The sequence below is a fragment of the Calidris pugnax genome, unplaced genomic scaffold, assembly GCF_001431845.1.
Source record: "Calidris pugnax isolate Ruff unplaced genomic scaffold, ASM143184v1 scaffold24, whole genome shotgun sequence".
Lineage (NCBI taxonomy): Eukaryota > Metazoa > Chordata > Aves > Charadriiformes > Scolopacidae > Calidris > Calidris pugnax.
Window position 1 is genome coordinate 10351485 of NW_015090922.1, and position 6020 is coordinate 10357504.

General features: G+C 37.3%; 1 long non-coding RNA gene across 1 annotated transcript in view; it reads right to left on the bottom strand.

The window, feature by feature from the left end:
• Positions 1–4137: 4137 nt before the first annotated feature.
• LOC106892888 overlaps positions 4138–6020 on the bottom strand; it is a 71720-nt gene continuing 69837 nt past the window's right edge. Inside the window, exon 7 of the long non-coding RNA XR_001412951.1 lies at positions 4138–5926. This is a non-coding gene — a long non-coding RNA (uncharacterized LOC106892888). The remainder of the gene's footprint in view (positions 5927–6020) is intronic.

The following is a 6020-nucleotide window of genomic DNA, read 5'->3' on the forward strand; positions in this document are numbered from 1 at the left end:
GAGTCTACTGGCCCAACACACTGAAAATACAGAGCAAAGAATTTTTAGCTTATTGCATTCCTTTCACAGATCACAGACATGTTAGTGACTCTAACGATTACATCCCACGGACATCCAATCCCTAAAAAGACAACTTGTTCTTTCCAGAGTGAGTTGGAAGATCATTTCACATAGCTCAATAAAGACAAATATTTGCCATAGGGCTGCAGTTTATGCAGAGGTTTCGCAGTTGTTCACAGTGGACTTTCCAGTACAAGTATCAGAACAAAGCCAGAAGAAAAATTAAAATCAGTATAGGCTCTAAAAACAACATTCTTCTCTTTTCAAAAATGTTAAATTATATGTAAGCTAAGTGCTACCACAGTTTAGTCTTAAATAATTCGTACAAACCACTTGATTGCAACAGTAAATGAAGTGATGTAATGCTCCAAGTTTCACCAGATTTTAAATTATATATCCTATTAGAAGAAAGGTTACTATTCTGGACATTGTATTAGCTCTTCTTTCAGCAGTGTAAATAAAAACTGAGGTCCACTCATGACAATTTCAGTGTCATTTTGAAAGCTGTTTGTTCATATGCATATGAAAGGGTCATAATTAATTTTCAATTTTGAACTTTTTCAGCCAATGGTGAACATAACTAAAAGTATTTGAAAATATAGCATAAATTAATATTCCATTTATTTCAACTTTGACAATGCAGCACCATTTATAGGTAGTTGTGTTACCAGTAGCAATTCCACTCTGCCTAGAAATTAACTGAAAATGAGCATAAATATTTCCTTTTGCTTAAATAGCCATCAAGGTGTATTATCAGATTTTAGACATTCTCAGACATTGAAAATACTAATGGCTTTATTTCCTTTCTGTAGCTCTTCCAAACACAGCTGATCTCCATGTTTTTCCCCCTAATGCAGTCCCTGAACTTCAACCTGTGATTATCCTCTTCACAGATTTTCTGAAATTTCTGGATTTCTTTGTGAGATCAGGCATTTCTTTAGACATCATCAGCGCCATTTATTGCACACCAAAGCTATAAAATTTACATAAAATATTTGATAAAAGAGGTCTTCTATTACTTAAATACCTATCCAAAAAGCAAACCAGAAAATTTAAAATTCAGATTTGAACTTTAGCAAACAACACTTCCACAGTCTGATTCAGCAATTCTCTCTAACAAAGCTGACTCTTCATCAAGTCACAAAACTATAGATGCAGGTTTGAAAATGAATAGACACAAATCACTCACATCAAGTCACGCACTAAGTAATTATGCAGTGTTCACCTTTAAACCTTTCTTCCTTCAGTTTCTTACCACTTGTGAAATGATTGATGTCTTCTCCCATCCAAATAGGACAGTGGAAAGAATATTTTCCTCATGTAAATAGATTTATGTAGATATTAGAAATGGAGTAAATGTTGTTTAGGTTAGGAGTCAGCTTGAAATTAAAATGAAATTCAGCTGTAACTGTAAAGAGTTCCACAGCACAAGTTAAAAGAGTAAAGATAAACTGACGTATTAAAATTGATGAGCGTTTTTTTAAAAAAGAAACTGGAACTAATAATAGCAAAATTGTGTATTTATCATGAATACTCATAGGCAAAAGACATCATATTTGCATAATGCAGTACTGAGACAACATTAAACAAAGGCCAATATATCTATTCTTCAGTGCATCCTATGTCCTTCATAGGAAATTACAAGCTAGTATAGAATACATAATAGCACCTCAATGTTCATCGCATCAGACCAGAGGAATGATGCCGTGCAGCTCTCCAACAAATCACAGCTAAGCAACACTGTTTAAAATTAGATTTTCCATGAGCAATCCACATAATAATTTTTTTTCACGCCATGAATCTATTGAAGAGATTTTAATCTCCACGCGGATACTCCACAATTCACAGTCACAAACTATGTCCTCAATGTTACCGATTAGAATAACAAAGAAACAGAAGGGTGAGGAAAAGACCCTTTCGCAGCTTGGGTCTGTGAGAATCCTGTACTCTCTTCCTCCCCTCCCAAATCTCCCCTCCTCCTCTCCAAAAAAATCCCTTTAGGTATCTGTTTGACTGAGTGCAAAAATTGTGAAAGCACAAGTAATTCACACCCTTCAGGTTTCAGGCCCAACCGTCAACTGAAACAGAGAGAGCACTGGGTTCAAGTGCCATCATTTCCCCATATCACAGAGGGGAGAGATATTAAAAAGCTGCCATGGTGCAGCACTCAATTTGAGATCATTTTCAGAAGCTACAAGATTTACCTCTCTGGAGGTACTTCAGGACTGCCAGAGCTGAAAAGCTTCAAAATTCAACTCCCAAGAAAACTCTTGTGCCTGTCACTGGTTGTCACCAGAAGGCCAGGCCCTGTGGGCACCTGCAGCCCTGCCTGACCCTGCCCGGCCTCCCCTGGGGCTTCCCCCACCATCCCCATGGTCCAGGACTCCTTTTAAGTTCAGTCTGGGGTCATCATCCCCTGCCTGGGCTCACTGGGACATGGGGAGCTGGAGACCATCCCTGCCACAGTCTCACTGGGGAAGGGGCTTACGGCCTGGGGGCTGACATGGGGTCCTGGGCCCTGGGCAGGGTGGGGGAGCCCTGGGAGCTGGGTCCTGTTGGTGGCCCCTGGGCCCTGAGATGGCAATCTTGAAAAAAAATGCTCAGTATTTGAGTGGTACAGTCACCTACCCAGGGCTTTAGAAACAAGCAGACTGGGTTTTTTTCAGCAATAATCCTGATTCCCTGGTCTTTTGGCCACTTAACTTTTTTTCTCACTCAGCTGTGCAATTTATAAAATGAGCATAACAGTATCTACTTTTGAAAGAATTAGACACCCCTGGTCATTGTCTTCTCAAAGCAGTAAATATTACTACATTGCAGAACTATGAATGAGGAGCCAAAAAGATAATTTAATTATATTCTGACTTGTTGCGTCATTCATCAGAGATGTACTGCAGATGGAGAAAGACAAAAAACATTTTGTTGTCTTTCCCTTCTCCCTCTCCCAAAATTAATACATTTACAGGTGCTGCTGAAATATAATTTACATTTTTAACCCCCATCTGTGTCATTTGCAGGAGTTATGATAACACTTCAGCAATCCTCTACTCCCATCCCCATGGAAACTGCCATCAAACTGCCAAAAATGGGACAGAATGCTTTAAACTAATCACTTTTCAATGGAGGAAGGCCTTTTTTTTTTTTTTTTCTAAAGCCGTTTCCATGGGATCAGAAGCCATTGCTGGTTGCCTAATTGTTTAAAATCTTGTCAAGTGCACAGGCAAGTGCTCAGCCTTTTTAAATGTGACTTTTCTGTTTTAACTAGGCTTCTAAAGGAGAAGTTGTGAGCCTGATTTTTTTCCTATCCCACTGGTTGTCAGACACCAAAAACTCCTGAACTCAGTAGAGTTTCACCAGTTTGTAACCATCATGGAAGTTCCATCATATAATTTTGGAAGAAAGCTTTCAGTGGGATAAATAAAAGAGATAACCTATATTATTTACCTTCCACAAGGTAGCTCAGCACTGTTGTGAAAAGAAGAACTCCTGGGCTGTTACTTTCAGCCAGCACAGGAAAAAGCTGTGTATTAGCAGACGGAGGCTGCAGTCACAAAGATCCAACAGACTTCCTTTGTAACTTTCTGTTCTCCCCCATGGCACCTTTATATTACTTTCCTAATCTACAAAGAATAAGAAAAATTAGAATATCAGCTTCCATTGAGAAGGAGCGAGAAGTAATATCAACAGGCAACTCTTCTGGCTGCTAAGAATTCAGAAGGCATATTTGCTATTTAGTTCTTTGAATAACTGCTGCAAGGCAAATCTCAGGTACTTCCAGGTTTACAGATTAGCACTGTACTAGGAAATCTCCTTTGGTGTAAACAAGAATTTTCATATGAATAACACCTTCTGAGTCCAGTTTATGTGTTAATGGTAAAGAGTCAGATTTCAAACAAATCTATTAAAATTATATGCCCATGAGAATTTATATGATGGGCTATGTCTCTGCTCTGGTCAGAACATCGAGTTCTGCAAAAATCCAATCATTTAAACTGCTAAAGGCACAGATTATAATTAATTTGGACAATGAGACTAGCCAAGCAGACGAGCATTTAAAAAATTCCAACTATACCCCAGTGTTTTACAAAGAAAATATTCTAGTAAAAGACGTGAATTATACAATAAAACTCCCAAAAGATTAAGTTATTTGGAATCTACAGTCTTCTACTCAGAATTATGACAAAGCAAGGCACTCTTATTAAAACATTTGATAACTTGTGAACAGGTCTGTAGGTATGCAGCAAACTGTATGGTTCCCCCTATCATGAGATTATACTGTCTTTTATTTCAAATGCATGAGAAATAGGATTTGCAAGTAATAAGTATGCAACTAAGTAAATGTCAAGAAAAAACAAAAAGAGGAGAAAAACATCTCATCTTCCCCTTCATGTTCCTGGAAGCATAAAGTAATTAGGTACTCAATTTTTCAGAGCTACTACATAACCCTTAGTGAGACCAGATGCAGTCATTAAAAACATCAGCATCTTACAAGGATGGAAAGAAGAATGAGACCAAAGTGTATAAAATGGTTCAGGTCAACAAATTTTTGAACTTAATGGATATGTGACAGTTTTGTTAAACAGAGTTTTAATTTTGTTTAAGGGCCAAGACCTCCTGAAGAGCAGAAATGGGGTAAAACTTTGCCAGGAGCTCCTTGTTTTGGATCCATTAGGCTTTACAATAGCACACTACTTTCTCCTCTGGATTTTCTGAAACCTTTGCATTGACCTTAAACTAGCAATTATTTCTGGCACAGGACAGGCACTATCCACACGTGAGAGACAAAGTCATTGGAAACAGCCAATTTTGAAAATGGTTTCTTCACATAGCTCAGCATATTCTTATTTATCCTGGTGACTTTAATTGGCAGAACAGTAACTGAGTTAAAACGCCTCTAACCTTGGATTGTTTAGCAACAAAAATCAAATCAACTTCCCCACTGACTCTTTTATAACAAGCTTTATATAGATTTTGTCTCCTGCAAAACCCAAAAACCCTGTTTTAGGAAATGATGGTTGAGAGCTTTTCAGATAAAAGTAAAAGAAAGCCAAAGAAAGCCAGCCATGCTTTCTTCAAATTGATGTTAAATGATCAGATCAATCTTTTCTGGAGATACATGACCACTGGCTATATCAGGCTCTTTATTTGCTTCTCTCAGGTCTTTTCTGGCCTTTCTTTTGAAGTCTTCATATCTTCATTCAGTCTCCTCCCAGACTCGAAATACCATGGCTGACTCTTTAAAAACTGGTCTTTTTTTTCTGGAAAGTGCACAGAAGCTGAGAGAAACTTACGTTCCTGACTTATACTTCAGCTTGCCTCCGGATATTGTTTGTTTAGCCTGTAAAATTCCACACATCCCAATTCTGATGTACAAACTGCACAACAAAAAGCAATGTATTCTTTTTGCTCTCACAACTTACCAGGAAAGGAAAAATAGAACAGCACTACAATCCCGTAGTCAGTATTAAAAGCTGGGTAAATACTACAATATTTACTTTTCAGTTATTTAATACTATTCCATGTTTCTGTGATTCTGGAGAAACTGTTATTGAAGTGAACTGTAAATTGAAATTTTACTCCAGGATTTAGTGTCAGAGGTTTTTCTCTTTATATTTCTTATTATTCATCCGTATTCTCCTAGCAAGAATGCTGGTATTGTTTGCAGAAGTCATTTTTCTGAGTCTCATCACTATGGGTCTTGATATTGTTTTTATTAATTAGTAATCATTATGTATCAGGATCTTGCTTATTTGTTCCATCTAGGAGATAATTCCTGTCCTCAGATGCCACTGGTTTGAATAGGAGTCTCTTGCATACATCCAATTTTTTGTTCTTCCTATTTGTAGGGTTTTGGTTTGGTTTAGTACTTGAAAAAAAAAAAAAAAAAAAAAAAAAAAAAAAATTAAAAAAAAAACCCACTGGGGAAAAAAAAATTGAATGAACGAAATGAAAAACTTTGT